The 26,882-nt window shown below is 36.4% G+C and overlaps 1 long non-coding RNA gene across 1 annotated transcript in view; it reads left to right on the top strand.

Moving 5' to 3' along the window:
• LOC117031748 (uncharacterized) overlaps window positions 1-26,069 on the top strand; it is a 106,013-nt gene extending 79,944 nt beyond the window's left edge. Inside the window, exons 2-3 of the long non-coding RNA XR_004424606.1 lie at window positions 22,932-23,014; window positions 24,369-26,069. This is a non-coding gene — a long non-coding RNA (uncharacterized LOC117031748). The remainder of the gene's footprint in view (window positions 1-22,931; window positions 23,015-24,368) is intronic.
• The last annotated feature ends 813 nt before the right edge of the window (window positions 26,070-26,882 follow it).

The following is a 26,882-nucleotide window of genomic DNA, read 5'->3' as shown; positions in this document are numbered from 1 at the left end:
TAAGAAACATTAGAATTGGTTAAGCACCATTAAATGCATGAAAACTCAAAGAATTTTAGAAAACAGTGAGCATGTGAGAAGTTGGTATCTAGAGGTAATATCTTAGATATTAAGCTAGCTTATCCATATTAAAAAATATGCCAAACCATTTAAGCTCTGTACATAGAAAATTAACTGCTTCTAAACACACACACACACACACACACACACACTCACACACACACACTCATTCACATACACACAGATAATTAGAATTTTAAAATTTTATCTGAAAAATTTTTTTAAATTTAATTTGCATTTTTAATGAACATTTAACTGTCTGCAGACTGACAATGTACTAGGACCGATGAGAAAATAAGAATGAACTGTCTTATCTTATTGAGTAACTTGTTCAATCTTAAACTAAAATCCTTAAGGGCAGAAAATGTTCTGTATGTTCACTGCTGTATACCTCATGTTTATCAAAGTGATACACAAAGGGAGTGTTCAATAGAAACTTAAAAGTTGAATAAATAAATTAGTGAATGATGTGTGTGTGTGTGTGTGTGTGTTTAGATATGTGGATTTGTTATACATATAACAGTTAAATATTTCTAAATTATGCAAGTTTATATTAAGAAACAGAGACCTAACTTTCAGCAAGAATAATGTGTTTAAACCCCCACTCAATCACCTTCATGATTATAAACTGGGATAAATCACAAAACATTTGAACAATGGGTATAATTCTGGTCAAGATGGAATAATTGTTCAAGGTATTTCTACCTAAAAAACAAACCATGGGTAAGATATAATAAACAACAATTTTCAAGACAATGCACATCAGGCAATAAAGGAAAGTGGTCCCTGAGAGACAGGAAACAAATGAGATAAGCCCAATAATTGCCCCCAGCTTACTGCCCAGAGAGCATTTTCACTCCTGTGAGTGAAAGCATAGTTGGAATTGAGTTGAGGACAGAGAGCTGAGCATCTGGGGACACTGAGTTAGTAAGAATCACTTGCAGAGTTTGGGGGAAAATGCACAGAGACAGAAATTCAGAGATCTGAATTCAGTTGAGTGCAGACCAGCAGAGGTTCGTGAGAAAATTAATTGAGGCCAGAGAATGAACCGCCCTCAGACATTTAGAGGTAGTAGAGTCCAGTGCTCTCACACAGCTGGGCATAAGGCTTATTCCTAACAGCCAAGATTGGAAATCCTACTATTCACATGTATGAGAAAGAGTACACATGCCCTAGTAATACAGAATAATTATTTCTAGACTGATTGCTACTCCTGTACCAAAAAAAAAAAAAAAAAAAAAAAAAAAATTAGTAAGAGTAGCATCAGAATGGATCAAACTGTTACCAAGTAACTGCATCTCAGAATAAAGTTCAAGAATATTTATAGGAATATAAAATATCCAGCACACAATGAGTTAAAATTCACGCGATCTGGCATCCAATCAAAAATTACCAGGCTTGCCAAAAAGGCATGAAAACATGATACATAATGAAGGGGAAAATAATCAATAGCAACCAACTCAGAACAAATGTTGGTATTAGCAGACAAAGACATTAAAACACATTTGTGAATTAAATTTTATATGTTCAAAAGTTCAGTAAAGGCATGGAAGATACAATACCCAAATTAAACATATAGAAAGGTAAACTATAATGCACAAGATGAAACATGAACTGAATGAAATCAATAGCAGATTAGATTTTGCATTAAAAACATGAGTGAACTTGATATCATAAGAACTGATATTATTCAAAATAAAACAGAGCAAAAAGGGAATTTAATAAAAATGAGCAGAGAATCAAGGAACTGAGAGAAACTTTAAATGGCCTAATATACATGTAATCGGACCACGGAGAGGGGAAAGAAAGAAACACAGAACAATTATTTGAAGAAATAATGGTTGAACATCTTCCAAATTGGATGTTCATAAAACCACAGACTTGAGAACCTTAACAAACTCCAAGAAGAAACAGGCCAACTACCCTAAGCTACACCAAAATCAAATTGCTCAACGCTGTTGTTGAAAGAAGCCTTTAAAACCAGACAAAGAAAAAAAACTTGTTATATACAAATGATAAAGATGGCAGCATATGTTTGTCAGAAACAATGTGAGAAGATGGTGGTTTAACATGTTTAATATACTGAAAGAAAAATGTTGTCAACTTAGAATTCTGTACCAAGGCAAATGATCTTCCCAAACATAAGAAAATAAAAACTTTTGTCCATGTACAAAACCTGAAAATGTTCATCACCAGCAGACCCACCTTGCAAGGAAGTTCTTTAGGTTACCAGGAAAATTATCCCAGATAGACATGTACCTCTTCACAAATGATAGAACAGTACTAGAAATAGTAACTATATTGGTAAGTATATAAAGATTTTTTATTATTTAAATCTCTCTAAAATATGAGTGACTATTTAAACAGAAATTATAATAATGTATTGTGTGGTTTATAATATAAGTAAATGTAAAATGTGTATTCACAATAGCACAAAATTAAACAAGGAAGAAATTGATATATACTATTGAAAGGGTCTTACACGGTAGTAACCCACTCTTCCTATCTCATATGGTCTTAATGATGACAGTTTTTGTGAAGTGCCATTCAAATAATAATTGTCTGTACAAAAGTAAGATGTGGTTAATGGACAATATATGTTTTAAAATTTATTCGGAGAAACAAGTAAACCCCAGAGTCTGGAGTGGAAAGGATATGCTTCTGGAAAGAGGTGGAATTTCCCTGATCAGTCTTTATGATTTTAGTGGGAAAAAATACCAAGAATAAAAATTGTTATCATTTATTAGTATATACCAAATGCCAGATATTGGTACCACTTTTAAGATTCATTTTTTAATCATCAAGCAACAGATTGATGTAAATTATCCAACTCTTACAGATGACAAAACTTCTACTTGGAAAGATTAGTCTACCCTGGATATACTTTAGTGTAAACTGGGTGCCATTCCAGCTCTCGCAGTCATGCTCTGTAGATGACGAATAGCTTCGGAGGTGGAAATGTATGGAGCCTATTGGGAAGCAGTTAACAAACCCGCCTTACAAAAGGAAAGCCTTGCTCAGCCAGTGAGTAAGAAGCAAAGCAAAGGCATTAACAAAAAAGAACAGAGGTAGCAAGGAGGCGGGATGAGTATAAGGATAATGTATCTCACTAAATCTGTGAGCGGAGAAAGCATTAAGGAAGGTGTTATCAGGGTCAAGGTTTCCAGCGATGTCAGAAAAATAGAGCTACATGCTCTTCCATTTATCAACAGGAAATCAAAAGTGCCTTTACTCACTGAGACTAGTCTTCAGTTCTTAGGTAAGATTTCTGAAGCTATGAGGGGGAAGGAGAACACAGAAGAAAAGGAGAGAGAGGAGGCATGCAAATGGCTGCACATACTGTAAATCTTAATTAAAATGGAAAAGGACAGAAGTTGGAAGACTGCCCAAAGGGGCAGAATGTTCAATATTGTTCTTTATTTTGAGAGGAGACAACTTTTGCATGCTTATAAATGTGGGGGAAAAATGACTAATGAAACCAAGACTGAACATGCTGTGACAAAATGGAGTGGTTTGAGATACAAGGGCTCCAGATAAAGGGAAAGGAAATGCGTTGGTAATAAGTGGTGGGAATTTTAGTTTTAAAAATCATAATTAAGTTTCTGTGACTGTGCCTTAAAGGAAAAATAACAAGGTCTTTAATTCATCTTTCCATTCCAAAAGTGTGTAGTGAGTGCTAGTGAACAAAAACAACAAATGGTTCTTGGTCTCAGAGTTCATAGGACAGTGGGCTGTAATTGTTAAGGCAAGTTTATTCACACTACACTTAGATGTGTGAATCATATCTTCTTTATTTCACTCAAAGTAACATTATCCTTCTTGGCAGCTCTTAACTTTCTGATGGGGTCAGGGATGTTTTTGTATTGAGGGGAACTAGATAGATTCTGCTCTGGTATACTTAAGCCAGCTCAGTAATTTGGACCCTCTCCTTAGGAAATTAGTATCTGCCTACATGACTCTGTTAGATGCACATCCTTTCAGAAATATTCCCACTTTCACTTCTCTTTACGATAATATACGGGTACATGCAGGAATCGCAGGTTTGCACAGGGAATAGCCACATGGAATGTAAGGGGGAGGGAGCTGCGGAGATCTAGTCAGTATCCTTGGGACCCTTGTTGTCTCTGCTGAGTCTTCTAGAAGACTGCTCAAGTTTGATACTAACGTACCACATGGTGTATGCTATTCATTTAGACTACGCTCCTGTTGACTCAACCCTCTCCTTCGGCTGACTGGTCCCACTGGCACTTCTATGTTTAGCACCTGCGCTAGGAAGCCCTTCTTTCAGCTCTCACCTCCAGGGGCATTTAATCTCCTGCAACATCTGCCTCTGACATTCTCAGTAGTCAGCAGACTAGGCTATTAACCACATGACCTACCCATTCACACACGCACACACACGCACGTGCGCACACACAGGCACACTCATCCATGCACACGCACACACACACGCACACACCAGGATCACGATGGCACTTAGAGGTAATTTTACAACAGTAGAGAGCCAAAGGAGACTTAGGAGTGACCAAAAGGTCCTTATCTGTTCCCTGTACAAGGCTAAGCCTGCTTTAGTCTGACATATGCAAAGGTGACTCTGGTTAAAGTCCCAAATGGAAGGTGAAATAAAAGGCTTTTTGCCTTTGACAGTTTGAGAATCTTCCTGAAAAGACTCTTTTCTCAGCAACTCAGGCCAGAAGTAGTCAGAAAATGCAGTTCAGCACATGTTTATTCATAGGTAATTTTCATGAAAACTGGGGGCTTTTCTCCCTTATTCTTCTCATTGTTCACTTAAAAAAAAATAGTTGCAATAAAATCCATTGACCTGTCTGTAGATATATTAAAAGAGAACAATCCAAACATTTTTGAGATTTTTATTTCTCTCGATGTATCCCCATTGTCTACTTAAAGCAGTCAAGAATGTCAGATTTGAGATGAAAGCTGAACAACAGCTGATTCATTCTTGACGGTTCCCACCGTCTTCCTTCCCCAGGCCAGTAATTTCACTGCTCAGGTTTGGAGATAGAGACTTGCAAGGGATATTAAAGAGAATATTTTAAAAAATAACATTTTTCTAACATCATACCATTTTTATATGCAGTCACCTCATCTGTAAAATTGAATTAATAATAGTACGTACCTTAAGATACACTCAAATTAGTTAACATAGTACCTGGCAGTAAATAATAAGGGTTAAAAAAAAGTAGAAAATAGGGCTATCTACTGAAAATTGGTAGACATGTAGGGACTGCTTAATAAAAGTGGGAATTACGGAATTATTCTTAAGAAATATAATAAAATATGAAAGAGCCATGAAAAAATGAGGTTGTTGTGTAACCTCAAGGAATCGACTGAAATTTGACATTATAACTATAGAGCCTAGACTATGTCATTTTTACATCTCCTCCATATTTTTTATATATGAAAAAGAACAAAGAAATCATTTCATAACATTGGCCTAGGTTTTGTAGACAGACCACAATCACTAGGGAAATACAAGTAGGGCAGTGTGTGTGGCGGGGCTGTGACATATTATTATTGGAAGGGGGCATATATTTAACTGATTCTGGAGTAGGTGAGAGAAGAAGTAAAGCCTGAAGGATTCTATGTCATATTTTTATCCAGTCCATTTCAGCATTTGGGGACATTGAGAATAACTGTTCTTTGTCACTAACTTAATTCTGTTTTTTTGAATTGTGGTAAGAATTGGGAACAAAAATGATCCAAGTCTCAAAATTCTCTGTAGGCTGCTATATTCTGAACCATGAGAACTGAGTCAGAACTGTGGAACTGTGCAGCAAATTTGTGCTCTTAGCACTTGCCATGAGAACACGGATCAGATGTTTTCTGTGTTCCCTCTGATGGTTGCCACTGATCATATATCAAGAAAGTGTTGTGTATACATGAGCATATTTATAGAATAAACTGTCTTCAGAAATCCACCCGCTATCATGCTCTCCTTAGTTTAAATATATCTTCATAATCATAAGTCAGTTTCTTTTTTCTTTCTTCTGTTGAATAGTACAATACACAGATGTCGGGGCAAGCTCTTTACTCTTCATGTTCCTATCTAGAAGCTTAGTTTGTCAAATGTGCCCCCATCTCATTTCTCTAAATTCTTAGTTATAAACAATGAAGCTGAGCTAACCTGGGAAATCCTTTAGAAAGACCTTTCCTTGTTCAAGAACCATCTGCTGCTTAAGAAAAGAGGATATACCAGGAAGTATACTCTACTTATACAGGCAAAATTGCATAACCACTTTAAGCATTTTGCTTACTAACATGATAGAATTCAAAGTTTTCATCACACATTTCTACTTAAGCATTTCAGATAATAGGGGGACATAGCCAAACAACACCTCATTTCCCCAAAATTTCAGGTTAAAATTTGAGATTCTTACCAAGCACCACATTTACTGAGGTTCTTTTACTAAACTGTAATGAATATCATTGGAAATATGCTCCCATTGTAAATTGCCTGTTCCCAAAGAGAACAACCAGCATTTTAATTACAACCACAGAAAATATTCTTTCAGTAGTTCTGTGTGGCATACATCTTTCACTGCAAAATTTCTGATTTCGGAAAAAGGAAGACATCCTGATACTCGTACAATGTTAACTGCTAATGAGGGCTCTTTCTGTACTTAACACATTATTTGAACTTCGAGAAGCTTTCTAATGCACATATTTTACAAAGCTAACAGAGCAGGATTGCCAAAGGAGATCCATCCTGTGTTATGTACTTAAAGAAAATAACTCAGGCTGTATGGTCAGCCAGTAATTGTTAAATACCTGCAAATCCCCATCTCACCCCTTGTCCTTAGCATTTAATAAAAGGTCAAACCCATACCTCTGTTGTTCAAATCACAGTAACACACATGCATTTCAGAATTTCAACCTAACAGTGATGTAACTGTTTAGAATAGTTTTGATTATCTGATGTGGAAGTAATGGTGACACTCAAATAAATGATGGAGAAATGAGTGTGCTACATTTGAGGTCTGTAATAGGTGGGGAAAGGCATTGATGGGAATACTGGTAGAAAAATTGCTCTTTCTGTTCTCATAGCAAGGAAACTGGACACAAAGACAGATATAGGCAAGAAAAAGGCAGGCTCTTTGTTTACCTAAGGATCGGCATATGCAAAAGATAGAAGGAAAAATGGGTGGGACTGGAAATGTTTTAAATTTTAATGTTAAGCCAATCAGTGTGAGAAAAATCAAGTATGTCCAAAAAATGTTTATTCACATATTTCATTTAGCAGAGAAGAGAAATTGTATGTAATATAAGCTGCGTGATATATTATGTGTAATATAAGCTGTGATATAAGATTCTTCTTATTGTGGGCCTGTCTATGTGCCCAATCTCACCTCTTGTGACTCTTTCCTCACTCATCACACCACCATTTCTGAATGACATGAAGATCCCTGAATAAGTCACAGCCCTGATATTGGAATACGCTACTTCGCTCTGCTTGTAATGTCCTCCTCCCCTCTTCCACTGTTCTTCCCCAATTTTCTGTCTGGACAGAAATCCCAATTTTCTGTCCAGCTTCTTCTATACTCCTCTTAATATTGATATTTTGACCTCTTCCCATGGTTCACAAAATTTTTTTTTTTTTTTTTAAGATTTTATTGGGAAAGGGGAACAGGACATTATTGGGGAACAGTGTGTACTTCCAGGACTTTTTTCCAAGTCAAATTGTTGTCCCTTCAATCTTAGTTGTGGAGGGCGCAGCTCAGCTCCAGGTCCAGTTGCTGTTACTAGTTGCAGGGGCCACAGCCCACCATTCCTTGCGGGAGTCGAGGAATGGAACCGGCAATTTCTGTCTGAACAGAATCCCAATTTTTCTGTCTGGACAATTCATCCTTTTAAGGTCAGTCTTTAAGCACCAGTTTTAAGCTCTATTTTTCTTAAGACCATGACTAATTTATCCCTTTCTCTTGTGGTCCCACTGCACGTCATGCATAATCTGTTATAGATATTAGCTCATTTCATCATATATAGGTATACAGCTGCCTGCGTACCTGCAACCCTGATTGTAGCACCTTGAGGATAGAGACTTTTCTTTCCATCTATATGTCTCCTAGCAAATATGCACTTAAGAAAAAATATTTGCTAAATAAAAGAATGAGATGTTCTGAGTAGTAAAAACTTGACTAATATTGCAGAGCTTCTTACCTGACTCCTCATAGGGGTGCTTTTCAACCTAATTTTAAAACATTGAAAAGGCTGGGGAATCTGCTGTATTTTATAGGCAGATTCTGTATCTTATGAGGACAGCCTGTCTTCTTATACTTCTCTCCTGGCCACAAAGCAGGTTGCCCTTGCCACTTAGACAGTGATTGAGACTGATATAGACAAATGGCTAAACATTGCAGCATATTTTCCATCTACCATAAATATGTGCCCCCACTTTCCTGCTGGGACCACTGGGATTCAATGCCTAATTATGGTACTAAGAAAGTCTTGGATTCAATTGTATTTACAAAACACAAAATTTTAATCCACAGCCCAAATAATAGATGTTTAGTACAATGTAAACATTTACAGTCCAGTTACTATATAAGTATGCTAACTTAAGCAATACTTATATATAGTATTTTTAAAAATACTATAGGCAGAAAAAGTAAGTTTGGCCTCAGGAAGGAATATATATATGTTTTTTCAGACTTCCAGAAGAAAACAGCAAAGCATACCCAAAATGGGAAAGCAAAATTTACTTGCACTGTGGGGAGTGAAAGATTTAGTTTTGTTCTCTTTCTCTTTTTATAGAAAGACTATCTTTCTATAGTCATAATTTAGACTCTTGTTACTCAAACTGTAGTCTGAAGACTGGAGATTAACATGACATGAGAGCTCATTAGAAATACAGACTTACAAGACCTATCTCAGTTCTACTGATTCAAAATCTGCATTTTAATAAGGTCCCTAAGTGATTCATTTGTGCATTCAAGTTTCAAAAGATTATCTTTCTTCATACCTGGTAGACTCTGACTTACCTTAAAGAGTATTTTAGTCATCTCCAAAAGCCCTAGACTAGGAATAATGTCTGTTGCTCAGATGTGTCTCTCTTTTTTAAGTGTGTATGTGTGTGCATGAACATGCCTAAAGAAAAAAAACAACAGCATACACATACATAGGCTTTTTGTATTAAACACATGAGTTTATTTTATTTGATGCCTTTTCCCAGAAGTAGGAAGAGAGTTTCTTAAAGTAGGGGGTCCACTCCACAGTTCTGCCCACCTGATCCTTGTCAGCAAACACTAATGGAGAAAAAGAGGGATGTAGCTTATTTCAGCATCCTAAAGTTTCCTTAAATCACAAATCTACCTTCTTCTTTCTGTCAGGTGGTAGAAACCATTTGCATGAGGTGTTTCCACAGTGACTGAGGCAGAGGGCAGGAACACGTTAGGAGCCGTCAGGGAGAGGGCAGCCCCTCCCCCCTGGAGGGAAATGAAGTGTGTGGCGGAGGTTCTTCTCACTGACATCAGATGTGCTCAGCTATTTCACTCTTCACCTCACCTCCACTAATCAATTACCCTTGTTCAAAATTCAAACCAACACTGAAAACGTGCAACAAAGTGCTGAGATTTTTAGAGTTAAGCTTTCTACTAATTTAGCCAATAGTTGTGGGGAGAGTAAGGCAAGTCTTATTCCATGAAATAGGCTCAGAGAGATGTCTTAATCAGTCATGACCTGCGAGTGATTGCTTTCATTCCCCCCTATCTCACTGTGCATCTATATAAAATAAAGAGAATACCCCACTGACTGAATATCAGGTGAAGAAATGTGTTTAAAAATCATTTGGAAAGTACAAAGTGTTATGCTAATGTAAATATTAAAAGTATATCTTAAACAAAGAGAACTAAAGGGAGGTTAAGAGAAAACAAATTAATTACAAATTCATTGTTTGCCAATACTAGATGTCAAACCAAAATAACATGAACCATTAACAAAAAATGAACAATTTATTGTATCTCTTCTCTACAGTTATTTGTAAAGAAACTATGTTATTGACTCCAGCAAATTGTAAAATAGAATCAAGGGAGTTTGACCTTCGGTGACGGGCAACAAGCTAACAGACAAAGCAGTTTCCATTAGTAAGAACTCATGACATCCGTACTGATGGTTATGATGAAATTGAGAGTTTGGACGGGCTTAAGAGTTTGTAAGAACATCTTTCAAAGATAAGCCACGTTATTCAATCATATTTTCAAAGTAGGATGCAATATAAAAGTCATTCAAATGCAATTTGTCCTTGTTGGTACATTTAATACTTGATACTTTTTTTAAAAAACGGAAAAGAGAACTGGAGCCAGAGAGCAAGCATGAGCTACAAACAAGATCACAAATCATTACCTGCACTGATAATGTATTTATAATTTATCTATTTTATTCTGACTTAAAACTGGAAGAAATGAAAGAAATAACTGCAGTACATTTTATACATGCGTATAACATACATAACTCTGTAGGAGAAACTCCCCCTGTGCTGTTTCTGCTTCTCTTTGTGAAAAAGGAAATGAATCAGCTAGTACAGAAGTACTATGAAGTCATTTCATTGTGGAGATCTATTGCTTGTAGCGATGGGTCTTACTGTTCAAGGAAATTATATTCCTCTTGTTGCAGTCTAAACTAAATTGAGAAACATAGCAAACAGACATGCCGAGATCAACATATCATAAAACCTAAGTTGAAGCATGTGGCTAAGGTGTGTGGCAATTGAACTCCTAAGTCTTCTTGGTTCCCCCATTCTACCCCACCAAGTCTAGACGTTGGGTAGTTCACTTGAACACATCCCCAGTGAAATATAAGAATATTTCTACCCTATCTAGAATTGGAGACCATTCTGCGTATGGGATGATGTGATAAGGAGTGGGACAAAGGAACAGGAGTATCACTTTGGGAGAGGTCTGCCTCGCATCCACATGAGGGGTGAAAGAAGTAACCTTCTAAAGGACAGCACGCATGCATCGCAACACACACTCAAATGCATGCCAGCCATAGAAAACTGATTCTGTTAAGAAGTACTGAACCCACTGGTGTTATAATACCTATGTAAAGGAAGCCACGGGGAAATATTGTGCTAATTTCTTACACTTGCATGACATTGGGGAATTGACAAAGAAGCTTCACATCTGAAATTATAAATCTCAGATCTTTGAGGATTATGACATGGAAAGTACACTTCCCACTCTTGGACAACTATGCCATAATGTCACTTTCAAATAGAACATTCGGCTGGGTAGTGTATGACATATTCAGAATAGCATTTCAAAAACATCTTACAAATAAATTGTTTTTACAAGTAGCAGGTAAAACTTAGACTGGATTTACATTCTTTATATGTTTGCCATATTAATAATTGTCTCTAATTTCATGAAGTGTACTTAAAGGGAATATTGCTCCTATGTTTTCTTAAAGTTTACTTCTATTTTTAAAGTGACTAATGTTTTATGCAACTCCATCCCCAAATAAATCAAACAGATAAATGCACTTTCCTATTTGGTGTCTTCACTGTGTGTACCTGGGAATGTGAAGATCCTCAGTCCCAGGGATGACCACTGCTGTCCCCCATGAATGTCATTCTGCACTAAAGAAACCCAGCATCACGTGGCCATTCTGCCATCAGGTCAACCAACACTGAAGAGATGTTTTAGGATATTATGCTTTTAAAATGAATGGCACAAATGTGTCATTTCCATTATAGTTGTCTTACTTATTGCAAAACCACTGCAGAATTTTTTGCTCATAGGCGTGTCAGCTTTCAAGATTAACTTATTTTTATTTTTAGTTTATTACCTGTGCTTAAAAGCTGGCAAAATTTTCAAAACTAATTCATATTTGAGAAATCTGGTAGGTAAAGCATATTTTAAAGACAAACACTTTTCTTTTCTAGAGTGAATCTTTTCGAGCATTAGCACATACGATTCTAGATTGTAAGGTCCATTTTCTGGATTTGAAGCACTTCAAAAATCTATTAGGAGGTTTAGTTGTCTTGGCTGATACCATAGCAAGATACAGCAATCCCTCCTGTGTCATAAAGTTGAATGCTGGGAATAGTTTTGTGCTAGCCTAGGTGCAATGCATCATTACCCAAGTCTCTACTTTCTTAAATTTATATGCATCCTGGTGATTGAATCACGTTGATGAAATGCCCGTTTTCTCAGGACATAAACCAACAGGAACCTTTCTAGGGCTGCAAATATATTTAAGGAAATATATAAATCATTACTTGTCAAGAGTTAATGCTAACTTAAACCCACTATCTGGAAACCCTGAAAGACTTTTTTTTTTTTCTCCCTTTCAGTCACTGTCTGTTAAATAAGGTGCCTCATTAACGAAGCTTAATCAGTTTTTATCAACTCAAGGCTATAAGACGATCTAAGGAACACCAGCTTTGGGAGTTGAGGCATGGAGTGGAATAGTAAGGTCTTTCTAGTTCTACTACTATTTATTTATAATCCACAATAATATGATCTCAAGAGATGAACTGAAATTGCTTTTATAAAATGTATGCTGTAGATCACAGACACAGGAGTATTAATATTCTCTAATCCTTGTCTATCTGGTAACTATTACTTATATTTTAAGCTATTTTCCATGGAAGTAAAATCTTCCTTCAAGGAAATGTGAAGGGTTTTCCCACACATAATTTATTGATAATTCAGTCAACCCATCAATTATGAATTCACTAAGTATTTATTATGTGTCTGTAATATGTCAGACACTGTGCTAACTCTAGCAAAAATTCTAGTATCAAACAAAACATATGGGATCTCTACCTTCTCAGAGCGTAGAATATAATAGAGAGGAAAGTCCATAAGCAAATAAGCAAACAAAACATTGATAATTATAGTAAGTGCTATTGTCACACGGGGAGGCCTGCGGTGTTTCTTGTCCTGCTCCCCACATAAGAACGCAGGACATGGTGAGGCCAAAAAGGAACACCCACGGAGCCATAGATAGGGGAGTCATACCACTATATTCTCGCTGGTGGCTGGGTTGGAGACACAGGCAGCAGGAGGCACACTATCTGCAACCTGCTGTCCACTTCTCTCTGCCAACCAACCTCATTTGCTAGCTGCAATCCGCAGTGCTAACTGCAATCCGCTCTTGCTAGCTCAGCCACCATCCTCTTGCTAGCCCCCATTTTCTGCTAGCGTAGCCACAGCAGTTATATTAGTGGCCAATGGCTCACTGGTTACAGCTGACGGCCAACTAGCCACAGCTGATGGCCATCCAATCACAGTTGATGGCCATTTACTACCTGAGCCAGCACCTTTCCACATGAGGTCAAGAGCCTGGAAACTGCACTCCTGGTTCTGTCCCCACAGCTATAATGAAAAAGAGCAGGGTGAGAAAGACAAAAAATCATAAGGGAAAACTCAGAACTTTTTGTCTCTCTCACCCTGTTCCTTTTCGTTATAGCACTTATTATAAGTATCAATATTTTATTTGCTAATTTTCTTATGTTCAGTTCAGCTGGAGCATAATTCCAAAAGGGACGTATGTCTGAAATCAAGTTGAAGAAGACACAGGATCTGAAGCAGTGAGGCCCAGCAGACAATGTTAAGGAGTCTACCTCCGTATTGAAGAGTCTCATTTGGAAGTTAATGGGAAGACACTGAAGGTCAAGGAGAGCAAGTAGATACATTTTTAAAAACAATCTGGCTGCCATATGGAAAATACGCTGAACGGGAGCAAAAATGGAAACCAACAACTAGTCCGGAGGCAATTGCAGTTGTGTAAGACGCAAATCATGCTGGTTTGGCTAAGAAGGTTGAAAGCAGTAGAGAAGGAAATATGATGCTGGTTTGGCTAAGAAGGTTGAAAGCAGTAGAGAAGGAAATAGGAGCCAGACCAAAGCTTTCAATGAGCAACAAAATTTGCTGAATTAAACTGAATATAGAGACTAGTAAACAAACGAACTATATAGAGAGATCAGGAATAAAATATTAATGAGATGGGATTGCCAAGTTCATTTTAAGTATTTTTGAGCTTCAGAGAGTCAAGCAGAAGGTAGAAATACACAGATGGGACTTTTTTGGTCTTTTGTGTGTCTGGACAAAAAAGTCATAGAAACAAGCAGGGAAATGAGCCATGTTTTAGCTCACAAGTCACATTCACAGTGTACCTTGTCTGGAGGAGACAAGTAGCCTTCTGAGCACTTGGGAGCCTGGAAGCACTGACTTAGAACAGGAGAGTAACACATGCCTACGCTGAAAGGTCTATGTGTTTTCATTCAGTGAGTTAAATCAATATGCGGCTGCAGAGCCCAGACGCATGTAACAGCAGATAAATTGTCCAGTGGAGAGGATCATAGAGAGTCTAAGAAAAGCTTACAGTTTTAATGGAGTTGTTCGAAGCATGTCAGAGAATGTGTGCAGATGCAGTTCTAAAATGTTTCGGTTAAAAACATATATTTTAGGTTGATTTCAAATTAGTTGCTGTGACCAGAAGCATTGCTTGCAAGAAACATTAATAGTTGTTATGTAAATAAACCTTACTGCCCCACCCTGGCTTCCACTCCCTAGGGAATTTCACCTATAAGTTCCGTCTTGAAGGTCAGCTTCTGCAATTTTAAATTCTGCGTTTTCTTGGTTCACACTGTCTTATGCATAAAGGCATATTTCTCCATATCAGAAATCACAGAGACCTCTCCTCCCTCCCTTGGTTTCACTTCCACAGTCTGGCTGCTTATCTCACTGATGTGCTTTCCATGCCGCCCACCCTCAACTGCGTACATTTTGCAAATAACCATAGCCTGTGTTTTAACTGAATTATTTACATTTGATTAAACTGAATCCAGTTGTTTCTCCTGATGCTGAAATAAACAGGCAAATGATTTTATGTATTGAAGAAAATTGTTACAAGTGTTTTTTTACAGCATACCTAAGCAACTAGATACACTCATTTAAATATATGTAGTAGTAATTGTATACTTTCTTAGAAAACATGACTTTTCAATTACAAGTTAATACTCTACTCAGAAAGGCTGTATAAATTCTACTTACTAAAAATAGCAGTGCCTTTACCCAAATAACCGATTCATAATTATGGAAAAATAAGGAAATTATGAAGTGTTCTAATGGACCCCATCATCAACTATAGCTTCAAATGCCAAGTGTGAATGTCAACAAGAAGCTGAGAGGCTCTCCTTTTTCTCAACATGCCTGCCAGAATTAGTGTTGGTTCACTCTTTACTAGACAGGTAATCCGATGAAATTCAGTCTGATTTATCCCTATAGAAATACCCCAAGGCAGCTGACTACTGCCTAGATGGGAACTGATCAAGCTCCCCGGGGACATTTTCAGGCCCTGGGACAAGACCCAGATGGAGGTCCACATAGGCCTAAATAAACAGTTATAGATTAAGCCAACAAATTACTTAATAATTATGCTCTACCTCCTACCTTGATGAAATAGTCATAATTTCTATTTTTCTTTTCACCCTTTACTTTTTGCTGTGCTCCACTTTCATATTCTTTTATTTCTCTTTAAATCTTGTACTCGTACTCATTCTCAGTGATTTAAAAGATTAAACATAAATGTAACTGTATTCAAAGGGTAAAATCTGAATATACTGTAAAAAGAATACTATAGTTAGTAAAATTACATAGATTTCAAGTGTACATTTCTCTTTTACTAACCACTGTCACCCCAATACATTTAATAAAAAAAGAAATAATTGGGATGGGAAGGAAAAGAATAGTATAGGTAATTTAAAAATTAAAAAAAATAAGATTATTCTTAATGTTTAAAATGTTTTCTTCCAAAATATTCTATTAAATTTAATAAACAATATGAAAATTAAAATTGAGAAAAGTAAAAATGTAAATATAATCATTTATATAAAGTCAAATTTAATGTAATCATTAAGATTAAATTCAATGTATTTAAATATTTTAGAATGATTAAACTTTGTGTGATCTTACCATTTATTGTATATCTAGTTACCAATATAAAAATCAGTAACACATTTCATGTGCATTCGGGAGTTGCAAAGTATTTTCTATGAAGGACCAGATAGTTAATATTCTGGGTTAATGGGCTGTACAGCTTTGTTAGGAAAGCTACAGTCACTGTCACTATAGCATGCAAGTAACATACACAGTACATATATGAATGAGTACAACTGTGTTACCAAAATAAACTACTTCCAGAAACACACAGCAGGCTAGATTTTGCCTGTGGGACATAGTTTGTTGACCCTGGTCTAGAATTTATATATATATATATATATATATATATATATATATATATATATATATATATATATATATAAATTTAAGACTAATTTGAATTGTTTAGTGTTGGAATTTGTCTTTCTAGCCAATACATACAAATATTGAAACACCACTGTAACTCATGAGCACTTCATCAACCACCAATTAGAACAGAAAGATTCTCCCATTTAGAAAATGGGAGAATCTATTGCAATCATATTACTGAAATTAAGGGTTTGATCAGGTAATTTGACTTTTCTCCTATGATCAATTGTGCTGTTAAATCCTTTCAATATGTCAGAGGAAGTCGGGGCTGCATAGCCTGGAAACCCTGTAGTATTAGGAAGCAAGGTGACCTATGTTTGAGGGTACATGCAGGAGAGGTGGTGTGTTTCATGAATGGTACTGGTTGTGCAGCAACTGTTTAGCATTACTGGTGAAACTGTGCCAGCCCTAAGAGCCAAATCCTACGTGACCAAGGTTCTGAAATGTTTAGAACTAATAAATTTATGTCTGTGTATATGTGTATGTGCTTTTCTTTTCTCCTGCAAATGGACTCAGCAGAGATTAATATCTCTAGAGAACAGCCTAATAAAACTTTGATCATATCTTGGTTCTGTTACCTGTGTGACCCAAAGAATGTTCCTTAATATCCAAGGACTCTAAACACAACATAAACATCACTTGTCCTAATTAAATGCACACAAAGAGCTTGCATTTAACCTAAAAAATAATAAGAATTCAATACTTATTTGTTGAAACATATTTCCCTTCTCCAAATCATCCTTTAAAAGCTGACAGATGAGCTTTCTGTAAACATCTTGGTTTCAGAATAGCAGAGTGAAGAGAATTACATGAGACCATAAATGTAACAGAAAGTCAGCTTCTTCCATCTGAAATGTAATCAAACTTACCTGATCTAAAAACAAGTGATATGATATTGTGCGGTGCAATTTATGCACACTGTTCATACCACGCTGGGCCTATATAGTGTTGCTCTTGTCCTGCTGTCTGTGACTCAGACTGCTTTCCAAACATCAAGATAGCTGCTGTGGATACAGAACCACAGAGTAAGACAGCACATATGGAAAGAATGCCCCAGCAACTCAAGTGTTCCATTAAATACCAAAATGTATGTAAGATCATTTAACATCACTCACGAGATGAAAGTGAACTTAAGTAACATGTTTCAATGAGGTGGGTGTCCAGATTAAGGCTACCTTTCCTCTTGAATCTGTATGACATGCAAGAGCAAGATCCTACGCTGGTCATGGCGGCTTGGATTCCAGGAGACCCTCTGTCCGGATGCACAGGAAACAGTACCAGATGCCAAATGGCAAACTAGTTGCCACCTCATTCGTTGTCTTTTTCAATACTAAAATCTATCAAGCATTATCAGATAGGAAAAATGAGGTTCAGAAAGTTTAAACTATTTATGTAAAACTACAGGGCATTAATCCAGGTCTGTCTAAATCCAAAGCTCATACTGCACACCCAGTACTATAAGACAATTATTGAACTGAGTCAATGCGCTTTGGTTGTAAATGTAATCCCCAGCTACCACAGGGAGCAGAACCAGCTTCCAACTCACTGTGAAGTGGCCAGAGATGTTCCCCTCTACCCCTTACTACACCCTCCCTGTTCCTGTGACTCCGTGGTCCCATTTCTCCCTGTAACTTGTTCAGTTTAGACAAATACAGAAATCTTTTACAAATTGAAATTTCCTTTGCAAAAGGAAAGCTTCTGCTCTGTTTTTAGAGCTCAGTTGCTTTGCAGGATGGAAAAGAAAAGTCCAGTAAACTGTTGATGACTTCTCAGGTTACTCCTTCCTGAATAGTGATTACCGGTATATTTCTCCTGGACTGGCTTTTATGATCGGGCTCTGGAAGTTACTCTGTCAAGTTCCTTTGAGATACAAAGAGACAAATTCTAAGAGTGCGATTAAAGGCACTGACATAAAATAGGGGTGGCATTTGTGACGGGCGTAGTTTTCTGATATAGCTGTGTTATACTTGTAATATGCAGTACAATTACAAGGGGGAGACCAAACTTGACACTACATTAAGTTCTAGCAGGGGTTTCCATTCTTGACGATCTTGGCATGTTTTAGCACTATGAGGTGCATGTGCCCTATTCCCAGGTTCATTGTTTATCATGATTTGTGACCTTGCCACTGGAAATTTTGTAACTCTCCTAACATTGAGGCTGCTCAAATGAAACAAATGTGTAAATGATTACAGCCTTTCACAAGCAAGGTGAGCTTTGAATACTATATCTACGATTTAAAAAATCAAGTATTAGCAATAAAAACTTTGCCATTGCTTCCAGTATTAAAAGAAAAAAAAAGCTATGTGATCTGAATCTTCAGTCAGATTTTGGATTTACTATCTATTCATTCCACAGGAGATGGCACAATTCCCCAAACCAGTATGATCAGACGGATAATGTAAGAACTTCTCTCAGTTGTGTCTTTCAATTTGTGAAAGTGTGGCCTCTCATGTGTCATTATAAAGGGCACCTGTAATTCCCTTTCCCATATCCTCTCCGTATTCTCATTAGTAACATTGCACGACAATTGTATTTTATAAAGCCCAAGACTCATTTAAATGCCAGAAAATTATGCAAAGGGATTTCATTTACCACTGACTATGTAGGGGATTGAGTTATACAACCCCTATTAATGCTAATGGGAGTTCATGAATAAATCTTCAAGAATACAAAGAAAAATGTATCCCAAGAAGGACATGAAATGAAGACAATAGACTCAGTAGAGCAAAATTAAGTGGCAGTTTGATTTTTGGAGTTAATTTGTCATAAAAAATAGAAGTCACTTGCACTTAAAATTACTTAAGAATAGGGATTTCGTCAGTAAGAATTCACATATCACTTTGACAACTCATATAATTTGCACAAATAATTTTATTGGCAATTACCTAAGGCTTTCCAATGTGTAATGAAGGCCATTTATATAGTATCCCAGTTCCTTGTAACTGTCACTGAATAATTTTTTAGATGATGAAATATTTTGTACTTTTAAGATAGTGGACTTTTAAAACTACATATTAGAAGATATTACCTATATGAACTTTCACATGTACTCTAGGAAGAATTAAATAGTGTATGTAAATTATTTGCATGATTTGGTATTTCATTATCTTAACAAAGTGGTCTTCATATATAATGAAACTGGAAGTATGTTTACTGTCACATGTATACACACTAACAATCATATTTTGTTGAAATTTGTACTCTATAAATTTATTAGATATATTAAAATTTTATTTTCTAAATATGTCAATACAAATGAATGACTCTTGAATATAGAATACCTTTTACTAAAAAAAGTTTGAGTCACTTAATTTTTCTCCAAATAATGGATAATTGAATATTTCAATTTTTAGGACCATATGTAGACTGTCCACTTTTTTATTCAACTTGCCTTTATGAGATAACGGCTTGCTACATAATACACCTCAAATTTAAATGTTATCCCTATAAACAGATTAATAAACAAGGTGTAAAATAGGTCAGATACAGATACAAACACGCTTTATTAAAAGCATCTCTCAAGATGAGATTTTAACTCTTAAATGACAATAAGAACAACAAAACAAAACATTTCAACTCAACAACATAGTTCCCACACAGCATATTTTACATTTTTAATTTTTTAAAATATTACTGGTATGTGAACTTTTTTTTTTTTTTTTAGCATAAATTGAATTTAACTCTGGATGTTAGTTTTGCTAAGATTCACCATTGTCTCTCCCATAGACTTGCTGTGCAACAAGAGAAGCAAGCAGGAGACCAGGGAGCCACCATTCATGAAACACTTGCAATTAAAGCTCAAAACTTGACTCCCAGGCATCTCTACCCTAACTTAACCAATTGGCCAACTGGTTGACGGGACTACAAGTCCAAGTGGAAGGAAAGAGCATCATGTGTAAAACATCTCTGTTAAAACACACATTACCTGATATTGGGAACAGTATCATGAGAAGAAAAATGGGCTTTAGGGTTAGACAACCTGACTTGAATCCTAGATTAGGTGTTTAGTAGCTGTGTCACCTTACACATATAATGACACTTGTTGAGCTTCAGTTTCTTCATCTTGTTTATGGGACACATAATATTTACCTTATAAGGTGATTAAATAGAGATGCTATTTGTTAAAAGCTTCTGGCATAGTAGGTGACAAATACATAACAATTATTATTTAAGCATGTGTTGATAGTACATAGTGGTTGATGGCTACCGAATAGTCTCAAATTTCCTGTTTATACATAGTAAATTGTTATCAGCCCTGTCTGAATTTGCAGAGTTTAAAACATTTTCTCCTTTAATTGCCACCTCTGAATCAATGAGATCAGCTCCTGATTCATTCATCATCAAACTTTGTGCTATTTCCCGATATAATTTCCCACCCTAGTTTTGAACGTCCCCTCAGATAGCAAGAGGAATAGCCACTTATCCCGAAACTCCTGACTTAGTGAGTACTTTTGGCATGATCAAATTGAGTACTCACTGCACTCCAGCTGTTGAGACAAATGATTATCAGCAGGAGTGGAATAGAAAAAGAAGAAAAATGTGAGCTATTTTATAGAAAATAATGAGTAAACCTCTATAGTTCCTACCATCTCTTACAAAAAAAAGAAAAAAAAAGTTCCTCGTCCAGCAATCCAAGACACCATATACACCATGTAACCATATACTTTAACAGTCCAGTATGCTTGATTAAGATGAATGAGGATAGGTAGTGACTCCTCTTGAACTTGGGTTACCTACTTCAAGCTACTTCAGTATCTCTTCCAAGGCAGAAACCAGTACACTGGGTCTGGAGTTGTCATTGCTGAGATAAAAAGAATGTATATAGTACAGTTCCAGCCTGTTACCAAGTCTCTATTCATAAGATGGACCTCACTTAAATTCATCGCCACCGATGGCAGTCAGTGCACATGAACCTACCTCCTCATAGTTCTTACATCAGCATTCCTAATTGCTTTATCATTTCTAAGTCTATTTCATTGCAAGCAGAAGGCCTTTATGTTGCTTTTCTTGGTTCAACTGTTTTATGAAGCGAAGTGTGAACCCTAAAATGCCAAAGGAAATAAGCAATAATATGTATAAACTTTTATCTATATCTTTCATTCTGAACAGTGTGTTTAATAAACCAAATTTTCAGCTTTCTCATGTCTTATTTCCTTTTTTCCCAAGGACAAGTAATCATAACAAAATTCTTTAAGAACTCACCCCCATACGCTCTTTGATATAGGAAACAGTCCAGCTGTAACTTATTCCTTCTTCCTTTTATCTTCTGGGAAAAGAAGAAGCTGTTTGTTTAACCTACTCCTAACTTTTATTACAGAGGAAAAAATAAAATATATGTGTCCTGAAGGATAGAATAAGGGTGGTAGGGAAATCTCTCTGTGAATGCTGATGCAAGATTCTGTCTTGTCCTTCTAAGTATGCCTAATGTATTTATTTCACAGAAATACTGGTTTTCAGATTCACCAAAACAGGCATATTCTCTTTACCATGAATGTTTTCATACAAAAGAGGAATATAATGAAATCTGTCACCTCGAGGTCACTGCTTGCTTCACACAGATCATTACTGGGTGCTTGCGTCATACAAGAAAAGCTGTCAAAGGGGCAAAACAGTTGCTTTGTGCATTAGCAGAGCAGTGGGTGCTAACAATTGATGAGAATGTGCAAGTGTGAGTGAGGCCCTTAGCACCGATAGTAACAAGTGTGAGCGATAATAAAAAGTAACCGTGTGCTAGGTGATCATCCTTTAAATTTAGTAATAAGCTTTTCAAAGATATTTTATGGATATGACCTCATTTTTCTATTTTCAGTTTGCTTTACCTTTAAAAGTAAAGCAGATGATACATAGTAAAATCCAGTCAGTACTGAAGGATTTGACATGAAAACAAAGGTCTACTCAAATCCATTTAGAGTCACTTTTCTTTTTTTTTTTTTAAGGAGGGCGCAGCTCACAGTGGCCCACGCGGGAATCAAACCGGCAACCTTGGTGTTACCAACATCACATTCTAACTAACTGAGCTAATCGGCCACCCCATGAGGCACTTTTAAATAGTCTGTTTTCAGGAATTCAGATAATTATCTCAAAAACTGTAAATGTTATATGCACACATGTATTTATTAATTGGTCAGAATTAAACATGATCTATCCTTCCATAAAAGTTTACACTTGGTACGTTTCTATCCTTCCCTTCTACATTTCTGACTCTTTGCTAACAATATAGATGCATATTTATTTTTATTTTTATTCTGTTATAACCCTTATATTTGTATATAACATACTTAGATGTCTATTTCTTTACTGAAATGTTTTTAGAGAATATGTTAACTTTTAAAAGAAATGAGGGGTATGAAGCATCTTAGATTTTTATATTTTATACATTCCTTATTAATATACTTGCTTGCTAATTTGTGTTTTTGGATACATTCATAATAGCTACCTTCATTTTATGCTTAAGGCCCTTTGTTATAAAGAACTCATTTTTTAAAGGTACTTTTCTGAAAGCACAAAGAATTTTTATTTTAATTTGCACCAATTGCTTTCTAGGCTAACTTCACCATTTTTATCTTAGAATTGTCCTTTCTTTTGCCTTGCTAGGTGAGGCCCTCTTTCTTGGATGCTTTGGACTCCTTTGGACATCAGCTATAACACTTCCAAAATAAATATGACAGGAAAGACCTGTGAGTAGTGTAATAGCTGAGTTTTTGCATATCCAAATTAAGTCTGTTGTACTAAATTTGATCATTTGCTGATAATCTGATTCCTCTGGTTTCACTTTCATCCCTTTGTTCATGTTGGTCCATGTTTTTTATGTTGTTGTTGTTGTTGGTTGTTGTTGTTGTTGTTTTTCTCCTCTCTGGTGGCTCTTGGTCATCCATTCATGTTTGCTAATGAGAGACTCTGTTACTTAATATTCACACGTAAGGTAGGTAATCTCTCTAGCAGTGTATTTTATAGCTAAGATTTTTTATTTTTAAAAAAATTCTACTTCAGAATCTCAGTAGCTCTTAAATCCCCCCCTTTTTTTCATATCAATACATGTTTTATGACGCGCTCTTTGTCATTGTAAGATTTTGTAAACACATCCATATTGCTCTGTAAAGGATTAGACTTCATCTTCCTTTCCATTTCCATAAGCCGACGCCCTGTTCTCTATGTTCATCACCTCCTGCAGTGAGTTCATAGCAGCCTCTTCACTGGTCTCTTGGCCACCAAACAAGCAGCCAGTTATTTCAAATTAGAAAATTGGTAACTATTTCAGAAAATAATACAAGCTGGCCACAATCATTCTGCTAGTGACAAAAGGAAGCAGATGAGAAATGCCATTTACTTTTCTCACATTAACTTAAATATAATACCTTTGACATTCCTTGAACTACATTTAAACACACATCACTAAAGGATATTGACCTGAGGAGAATATATCATTGTTTAAAACAATTTCTTTCAGATGTGGTTTCAAGTGGGAAAGATTGGCTTTAAAAATGAGAACCTGTATATTGGGAAGGATGCATTGTAGCTGCCCAGCTAGCCAATTACTTTCCATTAGGAAGAAGTAGAAAATAACTAGATGCTCAAATAACTGCTTAAAGTATCTGGTTCCTCTTAGCCTCAGGAGCTGTTCTAATTACCCTGTTAGAGGTGTTCCATTGGAGGACTATGGAATTATATTCAGGTCTATTTCCAGAATAATTCTTGGATTTTAAAATAGAATAACTCAGTAAGTGTTGTTCTCACTGGGAGTCATTCCAGTTCCCTCTAAACTTCCATATAAAGACAGGATTTGAGAAACAACAAATAAGATAATTCTTTTAAATCTTTTTTTCTTGATTGAAAACAGTTCAATCCATTTCAGAGGCAGATAACTGTGAAGGAAATTTTAAATTAAACTTCCTTAATATGTTTTGCTCCTGGGATCTCTAGAAATATTTCAGAATATTACGTTTTGACATCTATGGTAATGTATATATGTTGCTTTAATTTGTCCAACGTCTTTTATTCTCTCTTTTGGTAATGACATCTGATTTTGTGTAGGGCGCCAGCTTCTCCTCACTCCGGCAGAGTGAGGCTTCCCATCCTACAGCCTCTCGACCCCTGCTCAAAGGTCACAAAAGTAGTTGACATCGTGCTGCCATTGTGTTCTTCCATTGCGGGTCAAGGCTTGCCATGTGTTCAAAATCTCTCTCTGGCATTTTCTGAAGCCCTGTTTGGTTAGAGAACCATACCTCCATGAACACAAAGCATGCCTTTGAGAGACTGAAAACAGCACTAAGGAGGAAGAAGATACATGACGTTCAAAGATGCCGTGCTGGCGGTAAGCTATCTCTAGGCCTCTCCATCTCTTGGAGTCTCTGCTTCTCCTAGCTCATTTCTCAAGTTTCACTGCAGGAATTTTTCTAGTTTGTCACTTATAAATCCTATATTTTGTAAAACTATTGTGATTTTCAAATAGCAACGCCTTTTAACATAGGAATCATGCTGCTAAGGCATCTCAAATGTCAAAAGGCACCTTGGTAGAGAAGAAAGTGCCTGGGTTCAGAACACAGATGAACACGGACTGGAATGCAGACTGCTACCACGTCACTGTAGCAAGCCACATAACTTCTATTTGCTTGTTTAAAAATGTGTTATTGCTTGTTTTAAAGAGCAATACATCTAAAGTACCTACAAAGGAAGGATCTCAGAACTATCACCAAGTATATGCCTCAAGTACCATGGAAGCAAATAACTTTTTACTATAAAGATGATTGGAGTTTAAGACTCAGGGAAGTAAATGATTTTGATAAAATAAAAGTGCTGTGGGAAAATCAGTGAGGCACCGGATTTAAACCTGGAACTATGGAAATAAGAATTTTGAAGTCTATAGTTTAAGAAGTCTACCGAATAAGAAATAGCATTACAGACACACGTTAACATGAAGAGTGTGAGAACACAAACACACACACATACACACACAAAGAAAGAACAACTAGGAGCTATGGGAAGAAGGGGGAAAATGCACCACGCCTCAGCATAGAGATATTCTTGTGATATAATTTAGCTTATTACTAACTATTCTTGGGATACATTTCTAGCCTTCAGTAGGCTGTGTGAATCTCAGCCAACAAAATTAGTTGTGTCAGAGAGAAACCAAGCAAATAAACAAACAAAAAACACAAAACAAACCCCAAACCACTGTGTTCTTTCAATTAATTTTGTTTCAGAATTCTCATTTTGTTTGGCAGGTGGAAAATTAACTTTAATTCCCTAATTCCCAGCCCTTGCTCAGTTCCTTGCTTTTTCCTAAACCTGGGGTATGCTCTGGTGTCTCCTAGGTGGCACGGCCACTTCTGTACGATATGATAGAGACATGCAAATCTTCAGGGAACTATGCCCTGAGGTCTTACCATTTCTGCATAGCAATGCCAGTAAGCCATCTGCCATGGGACCCCTAGACTCACAATGCTTCATAGATTCAGAGAATCTCTTTTACATTCAATAAAAACCTTTTACCTATTTTAAGCATGGAATCTAAGCCTTATACTGAAGCCTACATTTGGAAAAATAGTGAATTTTCATGAAAGAAATACCTCTGTCTGCAGTAAGTTTCATAATTCTTAGAGAGCCTATGAAAAGTAAGCATCATAGCACTTTTCCAGTATTTAAAAATTGTTTTAACAAACATTTATTGAGAGCCTAATATGTTCCAGATATTACTTTAGATGCTTAAATTCCAACAGTAGAAATAGATGATAAACAAAGAAATAATAAATTAAAAATTACATATTGTGTTAAAACCTGGTAAGTGCTATGATGAAAAATAGAGCCGGTAAAGGGAGGTGGATGGGTGAATTTCACCTTTAAATAGAGTGGATGTGGTAGATATGACTGTTGAGACTTAAATGAGGCGAGATAGTTAGCTATGAGATTATCTGAGGAAAGAGCATTGTGAGAAGAAGGACCTACTAAAAATGCTCTAAGTTGGGAAAATCACCAGTGGTTGGAGCAACAGCAAGACACAGTGTCTGGAGCTGAACAAACTGAAAGCAGAGGAAGGAGGAGGAGATGTCAGAGAGGTACCGGGGCCAGTTCACAAACGACTTCTCAGGCCATCATTGAAGGACATTGTTGTAAAGACTATTTCTCAGTGAAAGAGAATCCACTGGAGAATATCTCTTAAATCTTTTAAAAACACATAGTTGACATAATGCCCTTCTAATTTATTGGTATAAGCTGTTGCCCATTTTAAAAGGAAAAAATATTTTCAAGAAAGGTATTTGAAAGTTAGCATAATAAAATTCCAGTAAACCCTGAGGATTACATAGCACCAAGTCCCTCTTTTCTAAACATAGAAGGTGATGAAATATCACTTAACAGCACTTCTGAGCAGTTAGTGGAAGGAAGCTCCATGTTGTCTCCAGATGAAATTTTCAGAGGGCCCAGCTGCAGGCTGAGCACCTTCTGCCAACAGCAACAGAGTCATAAGCTCCAGGGGGAGCTTCCCAGTCATATCTGGAATCACCTGGCCAATGCACGTGACATGGGGAGTAAGCCCACTGCTACTTTGTT

This window comes from Rhinolophus ferrumequinum, chromosome 2, assembly GCF_004115265.2.
Source record: "Rhinolophus ferrumequinum isolate MPI-CBG mRhiFer1 chromosome 2, mRhiFer1_v1.p, whole genome shotgun sequence".
NCBI classification, from domain to species: domain Eukaryota; kingdom Metazoa; phylum Chordata; class Mammalia; order Chiroptera; family Rhinolophidae; genus Rhinolophus; species Rhinolophus ferrumequinum.
This window is presented reverse-complemented; position numbering and strand designations above follow the sequence as displayed.